We start from the raw sequence: 11,954 nt of genomic DNA, 5'->3' as shown, positions 1-11,954 counted from the left end.
TACATGGAAGATTATTGATGAAGACCTAAAACTGTTTACACCTGAATCTAACAGAATCATTTTCTTGGCATACCGAGACAAGGACCTGCAGCATTAAGAATGTGTCAGATATTGTTAGAAATGTAGAATACCTGGTACCCTGAATCAGACCTGATGAATCATAATTTGCACTGAACTACAGTTCTTTGTAATTTTTAAGAATATTCAAGTTAGAAAAGTACTGCACTAGAATAAATTTTATACCTTTTCACTGATGGTATTTGAGGTAGTATAATTATAAGTAATGGATACTGTTCTATGCATTACATGTGGAGGATCCCCTTAGGCCTTAAAAAATATCACCCGCTGCAAAGTCATCTCTGATTGAGAATCACTGCCACAGAACTTGCTTTAGTTCACACTAAAAGCATTCTGACAATCAAGACTACATCCCTTTCTTGGTTTATGGCTTTGTGCAAAACATTAAACCCTTCTGTGTGCCATTTCTATAATGGAGAATGAAGTATTAATATATAAGAAGACTACATCACACCACAGAAAGAAAGAAATGAAGAAAAAATAAATGAAGAAAAAAGAGAAGTCGCTCAGTCGTGTCTGACTCTGCGACCCCAGGGACGTAGCCCACCAGGCTCCTCCGTCCATGGAATTTTGCAGGCATGTACTTATATTAAAATTAAAGCAGACAAACCCTATAATGTGCTGAGTTAGGCTACAGTGTACAAAAATATCTAAATTTGTCTCATAATTAAAAACATTCATAACAAAGTACTAAAGCTCGTAACTTCTGACATAAGCATAAATATCCTAATTGAGTTGGCGAAAATGTCAGGGAGCCAAGGAGTGTAATGCCCAAGGTTTTATATGAAAGGACAAAGTTATACTTATAAAATATTTTTTTTAGAAATATCAGTAGTTATGTACTCACCACTAGTGAAAACTTGGAAGATCTGAGGGACTTAATCAAGTGAAAATTCTTAACCTTAGACTTTGAGGAAACTTTAGCTTGGACTGGGATAAATTGCAGGGATAGTTTAGAACTCTGGACACAAGAGAATTAAGAGGAAGGAGTAATAAAAACAGACCTTGTAAACTGGTCTCTTAGGAACAAAGAATGAACAGGAAAATTTTCCTTTCTGTCCAGACCCCTGTCCCCCAGGGAAATCAGGTACAGAGTATGAGTGTTACAGCACAAATGTGCCTGATGAGAATCTAAGCGAGCTATAAATTCTCTGTGCTGTGGTCCCCTCAGCCTGAGAAATCTTGGATGCCACAGAACATGTTTCCTTTTGAAAGATTTTTGCTGAGCCATGAAAGATGCCAGGATTCTTGGCCTCCAGAGGAGAAGAATTCAATCTGGGGCCAGAGATGAGGCTTGATCCCTCAGAGCTTTTGTGTAATAAAGTTTTATAAAAGTATAAAAGAGATAGAGAAAGCTTCTGATATAGACATCAGAAGGGGGCAGAAAGAGTGCCCCCTTGCTAGCGTTAGCAATGGAGTTATATACTTTTTAATTAGTTATTACAGTGAATCAAAAGAATGTCTGGAGGTTGTAAGGACCTTACTAGACCCACTCCCATAATCTACATTTTAAGATAACAGGATTAGCCAGAAGATTTTTTTCCAGAAACTGTCCTCAAGCAGGATTGGAGAAGGCAATGGCAACCTATTCCAGTACTCTTGCCTGGAAAATCCCATGGACAGAAGAGCCTGGTAGGCTGCAGTCCATGCAGTCACTAGGAGTAGGACACGACTGAGCGACTTCACTTTCACTTTTCACTTTCATGCATTGGAGAAGGAAATGGCAGCCCACTCCAGTGTTCTTGCCTGGAGAATCCCAGGGATGGGGGAGCCTGGTGGGCCGCTGTCTATGGGGTCGCACAGAGTCGGATACGACTGAAATGACTTAGCAGCAGCAGTCTTCAAGTAGGATACATTATTGTTATATAGTCCTAAGGAATGTAGAAGAAAAAAAGTTTGTCCTTTCCTCCTCCTTGAGAATTCCAGACCCCTCTCTCCTTGGGGATCCCCGGACTTATCAACCTGCCTAGGAATTGACTCCCTTACTTTTGAAGATGTGAATCTGACTGGGAAATCAGTCCTTCACTCCCTGCAGCTGTCTTGTGGGGACAGAGCTTCAGTCTCTATTATCAACCCTCCAGGAGGCATTTGAACTTCCACACAAAAACCTTTCTTTCAGTTCCCATCTAGGTGAGTCTGAGAGCCCAGTGGACACTGTGGGAGAGAAATAAAATGCAAAGCTTGAACATGTATCTGAAGTCACCTGTGATTCAGTCCAGCCTAGCTCAGATACCAGAGATTAGTGTGGTAGTTTGCTATCCCGATTATTGTGTGTGCATGTTCAGCCATTCAGTCGTGTGTGACTCTTTGCAATTCCAAGGACTGTAGCCTGCTAGGCTCCTCTGTCCATGGAATTTTTCAGGCAAGAATACTGGAGTGGGTTGTCATTTCCTACTTCAGGGGATCTTCCCAACCCAGGGATTGAAGCCAAGTCTCTTGCATCTCCTTCATTAGCGGGTGGATTCTTTATCACTAGTACCACTTGGGAAACCCTAATTCATAAATAAATGTATCTACCTAGGACTAAAAGAGGAGCAAGGGCTTCACAGGTGGCACTATTGGCACATGTCTCCTGCTTCTCAATGCAGGAGACATAAGACACGTGGGTTTGATCCCTGGGTCAGGAAGATCCCCTGGAGGAGGGCATGAAACCCACTTCAGGATTCTCGCCTGGAGAATCCCATGTACAGAGAAGCCTGATGGGCTACTGTTCTTAGGGTCGAAAGAGTCAGACATGACTGAGCGACTGAGCAGGCATGAAAAAGAAAAGCAAACATTTACCTCAGTAAGGTATGGTTCAGTGTTGCCAATTAAATGATAAAAATGGAAATCCAAGTAGAAGAGAGAATGGGAGGCATAAAGTGTTTCCAGTAAAATTTAAACATAAGCCTTATGACATGCTAAGTAACAAGAGTAGAGAAATAGGTTATTAGATGTTGACAAATGTACTGTGAAGTAAGGATTTTTTTTTTAACACGAATCATATTTGACTGTTTCCATATTAATAAGTACGATCTGGACCAAGGGCTTCATGAAAATATATCCCTGCAAACATATGTATACAATGGCTGACTCATGTTGATGTAGGGTAGAAGCCAATATAATGCTGCTGCTGCTGCTAAGTCACTTCAGTCATGTCCGACTCTTAGCAACCCCATGGACTGCAGCCCACCAGGCTCCTCTGTCCACGGGAGTGGGGTGCCATTGCCTCCTCTGAGCCAATATAATAGTGTAAAGCAATTATTCTCCAATTAAAAATAAATGAATTTTAAAAAATTCTTGAAAGATAGTGACTTCTCTTTGTTGGAATGCTTAGTCACTCAGTCCTGTCTGACTCTTTGTAACCCCATGGACTATATCCTGCCATTTCCTCTTGTCCATGGGATTCTCCAGGCAAGAATACTGGAGTGGGTTCCCGTTTCCTCTTCCATGGGAACATTCCCACCCAGGGATCAAAGCTACATTTCCTGTCTCCTGCATTGCATGCAGATTCTTTATCCAATGGGCAGTGAGAAAGCCCTTTGCTGGATAGTTATGTATGCTTACATATATATAAAGGTTGGACTGAGTGACTGAGCACACACACACACACACGCACACACACGCACATATATATAATATATATTTATCTCTGTGTTACACAATTACTCTGTTAATCAAAAATTGTCTGTGAGAACCCTCTGTATGCTGCAGTTGGAGTGCTTTTATTATTGTCTTTGCTCACATTTTCCAAAATGAATTGGAGGTTTTATTTTCTTTCTGCAAAATGCTTGCCATTTAGTTATTTTATGTATGTATAGATATATTTGTGAGAATGTTTGGTAGTTTGTAAAATGTGTGTGGTCAGTCAGTCGTATGGTGTTCTCTCCATTGTTTTTACATTTTTTTTTTCTATTTTTAAAGTTTTTATTGAATCTGTTACAACAGTGCTTCTGTTTTGCGTTTTGGTTTTTTGGCCACGAGGCACGTGAGGTCTTAGCTCCCTGACCTGTGATTGAAGCCACAGCCCCTGCACTGGAAGGCAAAGTCTTAGCCACTGATAATTGAGCTGTCACTGCAATACTCTTCACTTGACAATATTTGTTTTAAAAAAATGACAGTGAATATTTTCCTGCATAAATTTTTGTGCTAATTAGTCACCTATTATGAGCTTCCTAGGCGAAGATAGTGGTAAAGAAACCCCTGCCAGTACAGGAGAGGTGAGAGACACAGGTTGGATCCCTGGGACTGGAAGATCCCTTGGAGGAGGGCATGGCAACCCACTCCAGTATTCATTCCTGGAGAATCCCATGGACAGAGGAGCCTAGTGATCTGTGGTCCATAGGGTTGCAAAGAGTCAGACATGACTGTAGCAACTTACCACACACATACACACACACACACACAACCACCTACTAAACATATTTCTAACTTTTACTCTCTCCTTCCTTATTGTTTGTTTAATCCTTTTTGGTTAAATGTATTTCTAAAAGTTGTATTACCTTTGGACACCATGTAAAAATTATTATTATTATTTTTTACCATTTGATTAAATGTCACCTTTGTCTTTCATGAACATATTTGAATCCATGTATATTTAAGGAAAAAAATTTAACTTGAATATTGCTTCCTCCTTGCATTTTAAAATATCTTCTCTTATATTCTTTTATTTCCAAGTCTTTGGCAATTTAACATTGAATTAGTGGCTAATGTTGGTATCATTAAATTATTACTGTTCACATCCTTATGAAACTTACAGATACTCATTCAATCTTGTTACATTCAGTTACTTTAAAACCACTACCACATAACCTAGTTTTATTCTCAGTAACATTGTCCCATATATGCTTGGTTTCTTTTAAACTTTTATTTCTACATGAGGTACACATACATAATTCATACACTTTTGTACAAATGCATGAATAGAATCCTATGCACATCACAGATATGCTTTATGATTCAGTGCTGTGTTGTTTTTTCTTTTTTTTCCTGCTTGTGTTGCCTTTTCCTTATTGGTCAATAATGTCCCAGGACTTTCTTCCAGTCAACTAGTATTCAATGTAAGATGGGTTCATTATTTCAATAGCTGTTTAGTATTTCATAAGGGGCTGTGCTACTCACACAGCAGATGGTCTTTCCTAATCTTTCTCTTTGAGTTGCTATTATATCATTCCTGCAAAAATATTTGAGATTGTTAAATTTAAATTGTTCTAAGCAGAAGCGATTTTGTTTCCTCAGGAATACTGAAAAATGCTTGTATGTCTGTTACTCTGGGAAATGTGGGTGGAGATCAGGGATGCTCTAGACATCCTACAAGGTACAGGACAGACCCCACCACAGAAAACAACCTGCCTGAGAATGTCAGTAGTGCTGAGACTGAGAAGCCTTCAGTTAAAGAACTGGATTTTTAATATCTATACCATTGTTCAGATGGTTTTCCTAACAGTGTAACATTTTTAAATTTCTGTCTGCAAACAGATAGTACACCTTTGATCCCTGTTTCAAAGTACCACTATAAACTGTGTGACAACTCTAAGTAATTTCCCAGACCAATGGTTGTGAAACAGTGTTCTTTTCTTAACTGTTACTGACTTTGATAAAAAATTAATACCTTGAATTGTCATTTTGATGTGTCCATTTTTATTATTATATGCCCACATAACATATGCATCTTAATCTACCATTATCAACTTTTGAAATAATTTTTAAGAATAGCTGTTTCTCAGTTAAACTTTTGGGGATTGTTTTGCCATTTAAAATGTTTTTTCATTTTGCTTGGTTAAATACATCTGTCTTCTGCTGGGTTTCTTGCTTTAAAATAGTTTGGCACACTTGTGGATTTTACTGTGTAATTGTCTAGGTATTCACCAAAAAGGATTGGTTTTTATACTGCATAGATTACTCCTCTGATTTATTCTATAATCTAATCTTCCCAAATTGAAGTACAATCTTATATGTATTTAATGAAATCTATAATAGAGACATAATTCCTGATTCATTCCATGTACAATAACTGAGAATCTAATATGTGCCATAATTTTCAGGAACATTATATATTATATTCATGTTTACACATTTCCCAATTTAATTACTAGTTCATTGGATATCATTAAATCATTACTATTTTAATATTGTTTGAGTTAGTGTGTGATGCTCCATTCAATTTTTTAAAAATACAGTTTTTTGCAACTAATTTAATTATTTTTCCTTTAATTCCCTTTATTTTATAACTTCACATATATTAAAATATGTTTCTGTATGCCTGAGCGCATGCTAAGTCACTTCAATAGTGTCTGACTCTTTGTGACTCTATGGACTGTAGCCCACCAGGCTCCTCTGTCCATGGGATTCTCCAGGCAAGAATCCTGAAGTGGGTTGCATGCCCTCCTCCAGGGGATCTTCCTGACCCAGGAATTGAACCTGTGTCTCATGTCTCCTGCATTGGCAGGCAGGTATTTTACCACTAGCGCCACCTCAGAAGCCTATGTTTCTATATAAGTGAACACATATTCACATATCTTTCTGAAAATGACCAGAGCAGTTGAAGTCTCTGATGCTTAGGATTTTGCATTATCTTGGTGAAGTAATAGTACAATGAAATAATTGTTTATATAATATAATGTCTTTAGGGATGAATATTATGAAGAAAATTTTTCAGGGCAAAAGGATGGATTGACATGGTGTCTGTAGAATTTACAGAGTATAGTTTGAAAAGCCCTTTGTGTGTTGAACAAAGGCCAGAAATAGCACTGGGGTATGCTCATCAGATTTATTTTAAAAATATGATAATACATAAACTCCAAGAATAACAAACACAAGATGCCCCATAAGAAAACTTGGAAAGAGCTTGCCTCATTCTCTATAGAACAGTAACAAACTGGTCAAATAAATGAAAAAGATTCAGGAAAAATGTCTTCTACTGTTTTATATAAAACATATTCAACTGTTACTGTTTTCATTTGTATATTCATTTTTGTTGGTTTATTTACTTTGCCCATTGTTCTTTTGTGGTAGTCAAATATGTCAGGTTTCTTTCATTATAAAAGTATAACTGCTCTGTCAAGGTAAACATGTATTTTTCTTTTTGAAAATTATTTTTCCTGAGCGTCAAGCAGAGATAACCGGAATTGAAATGCTGCCAAACAAAGGAAGCTCTAATTCATCACATAGTCTCAGGGTCCATTAGAGCTTGTTATTAGCTATGCTAATGTCTGTTTCATTTTCCTCTCCTCACTCTCCTCCAGCCTCTCTTTCACACACACACACACACACACACACACACTTTTTATATTTCTTTAAATACAGAGCGGAAAGTGATCATAAAATTGAACCCCAGTTTATTGGTCTATGGGCAGTCTATGAACTGGAATTTCTGGGTACCATTTATACATTCTGTAGGAGAAAGATGATCTGATCTGATCAGCTTGAGTTATAATGGTATATGGTGTGGTTCTGGGTGAGAAATGTGTGGTAGGAACATAGTCTAGGAGGACATGGTGTGATGATGATGTGTGTGTGTGGGCGTGTGTGTGTGCTTGTGCCTTGTGGAATGAGAGCAGTTCTTAAAGAAGAGGCATTTGGACTCATATATTAAAGGGTCCTGTATCACAGACCCCAGAACTCAGTCAGCAGAAGGTACTAAGGATAGGAGATGCTTTATTTATTTTTTTCGCATTTTATTTTATTTTATTTTTAAACTTTACAATATTGTATTGGTACTGCCATATATCGAAATGAATCCACCACAGGCATACATGTGTTCCCCATCCTGAACCCTCCTCCAACCTCCCTCCTCATACCATCCTTCTGGGTCATCCAGGTGTACCAGCCCCAAGCATCCAGTATCGTGCATCGAATCTGGACTGGCGACTCATTTCATATATGATATTATACATATTTCAATGCCATTCTCCCAAATCATCCCACCCTCCTGTTCTCCTACAAAGCCCAAAAGACTATTCTATACATCAGTGTCTCTTTTGCTGTCTCGTATACAGGGTTATCGTTACCATCTTTCTAAATTCCATATATATGCATTAGTATACTGTATTGGTATACTGTACTGGTGTTTTTCTTTCTGGCTTACTTCACTCGTATAATAGGCTTCAGTTTCATCTACCTCATTAAAACTGATTCAAATGTATTCTTTTTAATGGCTGAGTAATACTCCATTGTGTATATGTACCACAGCTTTCTTATGCATTCATCTGCGGATGGACATCTAGGTTGCTTCCATGTCCTGGCTATTATAAACAGTGCTGTGATGAACATTGGGGTGCACGTGTCTCTTTCAATTCTGGTTTCCTCAATGTGTATGCCCAGTAGTGGCACTGCTGGATCATAAGGCTGTTCTATTTCCAGTTTTTTTAAGGAATCTCCACAATTTCTCCATAGTAGCTGTAGTAGTTTGCCTTCCCACCAACAGTGTAAGAGGGTTCCCTTTTCTCCACACCCTCTCTAGCATTTATTGCTTGTAGACTTTTGGATCGCAGCCATTCTGACTGGTGTGAAATGGTACCTCATAGTGGTTTTGATTTGCATTTTTCTGATAATGAGTGATGTTGAGCATCTTTTCATGTGTTTGTTAGCCATCTGCATGTCTTCTTTGGAGAAATGTCTATTTAGTTCTTTGGCCCATTTACTGATTGGGTCATTTATTTTTCTGGACTTGAGTTGTAGGAGTTGCTTGTATATTTTTGAGATTAGTAGTTTGCCTGTTGTTTCATTTCCTATTATATTCTCCCATTCTGAAGTCTGTCTTTTCACCTTGCTTATAGTTTCCTTTGTTGTGCAGAAGCTTTTAAGTTTAATTAGGTCCCATTTGTTTATTTTTGCTTTTATTTCCAATATTGTGGGAGGTGGGTCATAGAGGATCCTGCTGTGATGTATGTCGGAGAGTGTTTTGCCTATGTTCTCCTCTAGGAGTTTTATAGTTTCTGGTTTTACGTTTAGATCTTTAATCCATTTTGAGTTTATTTTTGTGTATGGTGTTAGAAAGTGTTCTAGTTTCATTCTTTTACAAGTGTTTGACCAGCTTTCCCAGCGCCACTTATTAAAGAGATTGTCTTTAATCCATTGTATATTCTTGCCTCCTTTGTCAAAGATAAGGTGTCCATATGTGTGTGGATTAATCTCTAGGCTTTCTATTTTGTTCCATTGATCTATATTTCTGTCTTTGTGCCAGTACCATACTGTCTTGATGACTGTCGCTTTGTAGTAGAGCCTGAAGTCAGGCAGGTTGATTCCTCCAGTTCCATTCTTCTTTCTCAAGATCGCTTTGGCTATTCGAGGTTTTTTGTATTTCCATACAAATTGTGAAATTATTTGTTCTAGCTCTGTGAAGAATACTGTTGGTAGCTTGATAGGGATTGCACTGAATCTATAAATTGCTTTGGGTAGTATACTCATTTTCACTATATTGATTCTTCCAATCCATGAACATGGTATATTTCTCCATCTAATAGTGTCCTCTTTGATTTCTTTCACCAGTGTTTTATAGTTTTCTATATATAGGTCTTTATAGTTTCTTTAGGTAGATATAGTCCTAACTATTTTATTCTTTTTGTTGCAATGGTGAATGGAATTGTTTCCTTAATTTCTCTTTCTGTTTCTCATTATTAGTGTATAGGAATACAAGGGATTTCTGTGTGTTGATTTTATATCCTGCAACTTCACTATAATCATTGATTAATTCTAGTAGTTTTCTGGTGGAGTCTTTAGGATTTTCTATGTAGAGGATGATGTCATCTGCAAATAGTGAGAGTTTTACTTCTTTTCCAATTTGGATTCCTTTTATTTCTTTTTCTGCTCTGATTGCTGTGGCCAAAACTTCCAAAACTATGTTGAATATTACTGGTGAAAGTGGGCACCCTTGTCTTGTTCCTGACTTTAGAGGAAATGCTTTCAATTTTTACCATTGAGGATAATGTTTGCTGTGGGTTTGTCATATATAGCTTTTATTAGGTTGAGGTATGTTCCTTCTATTCCTGCTTTCTGGAGAGTTTTTATCATAAATGGATGTTCAATTTTGTCAAAGGCTTTCTCTGCATCTATTGATATAATATGGTTTTTATTTTTCATTTTGTTAATGTGGTGTATTACATTGATTGATTTGTGGATATTGAAGAAACCTTGCATCCCTGGGATAATGCCCACTTGGTCATGGTGTATGATCGTTTTAATGTGTTGTTGGATTCTGATTGCTAGATTTTTGTAAAGGATTTTTGCGTCTATGTTCATCAGTGATATTGGCCTGTAGTTTTCTTTTTTTATGGCATCTTTGTTAGGTTTTGGTATTAGGGTGATGGTGGCCTCATAGAATGAGTTTGGAAGTTTACCTTCCTCTGCAATTTTCTGGAAGAGTTTGAGCAGGATAGGTGTTAGCTCTTCTCTAAATCTTTGGTAGAATTCAGCTGTGAAGCCGTCTGGACCTGGGCTCTGTTTGCTGGAAGATTTTTGATTAGTTTCAATTTCCATGCTTGTGATGGTTCTGTTAAGATTTTCTATTTCTTCCTCGTTCAGTTTTGGAAAGTTGTACTTTTCTAAGAATTTGTCCATTTCTTCCACATTGTCCATTTTTATTGGCAAATAATTGCTGATAGTACTCTCTTATGATCCTTTGTTTTTCTGTGTTGTCTGTTGTGATCTCTCCATTTTCATTCCTAATTTTATTGATTTGATTTTCTCCCTTTTTTCTTGATGAGTCTGGCTAATGGTTTGTCAATTTTATTTATCCTCTCAAAGAACCAGCTTTTGGTTTTGTTGATTTTTGCTATGGTCTCTTTTCTTTCTTTTGCAATTATTTCTGCCATAATTTTTAAGATTTCTTTCCTTCTACTAACCCTGGGGTTCTTAATTTCTTCCATTTCTAGTTGCTTTAAGTGCAGAGTTAGGTTATTTATTTGACTTTTTTCTTGTTTCTTGAGGTATGCCTGTATTGCTATGAACTTTCCACTGAGAACTGCTTTTACAGTGTCCCACAGGTTTTGGGTTCTTGTGTCTTCATTTTCATTCCTTTCTATGAAAATTTTGATTTCTTTTTTGATTTCATCTGTGATTTGTTGGTTATTCAGCAGCGTGTTGTCCAGCCTCCATATGTTAGAATTTTTAATAGTTTTTCTTCTGTAATTGAGATCTAAACTTACTGCATTGTGGTCAGAATACATGCGTGGAATGATTTCAATTTTTTTGAATTTACCAAGGCTAGACTTATAGCCCAGGATGTGATGTATCCTAGAGAAGGTTCCATGTGCGCTTGAGAAAAAGGTGAAATTCATTGTTTTGGGATGAAATGCCCTATAGATATCAATTAGGTCTAACTGGTCTATTGTAACATTTAAAGTTTGTGTTTCCTTGTTAATTTTCTCTTTCGTTGATCTATCCATAGGTGTGAGTGGGGTATTAAATTCTCCCACTATTATTTTGTTATTGTTAATTTCCCCTTTCATACTTGTTAACATTTGTCTTACATATTGCGGTGCTCCTGTTGGGTGCATATATATTTATAATTGTTGTATCTTCTTCTTGGATTGATCCTTTGATCATTATGTAGTGTCTTTCTTTGTCCCTTTTCACAGCCTTTGTTTTAAAGTCTATTTTATCAGATATGAGTATTGCTACTCCTGCTTTCTTTTGGTCCCTATTTGCATGGAAAATCTTTTTCCAGCCCTTCACTTTTAGTCTGTATGTGTCCCCTGTTTTGAGGTGGGTCTCTTGTAGACAGCATATGTAGGGGTCTTGTTTTTGTATCCATTCAGCCAGTCTTTGTCTTTTGGTTGGGGCATTCAACCCATTTACGTTTAAGGTAATTATTGATAAGTACGATCCCGTTGCTGTTTACTTTATTGTTTTGGGTTTGAATTTATACACCGTTTTTGTGTTTGCTGTCTAGAGAATAT

This window comes from Bos indicus x Bos taurus, chromosome 7 (assembly GCF_003369695.1).
Source record: "Bos indicus x Bos taurus breed Angus x Brahman F1 hybrid chromosome 7, Bos_hybrid_MaternalHap_v2.0, whole genome shotgun sequence".
In the NCBI taxonomy this organism is placed as follows: domain Eukaryota; kingdom Metazoa; phylum Chordata; class Mammalia; order Artiodactyla; family Bovidae; genus Bos; species Bos indicus x Bos taurus.
The sequence above is the reverse complement of the archived record's forward strand: the minus strand, read 5'-3'. Positions refer to the sequence as shown.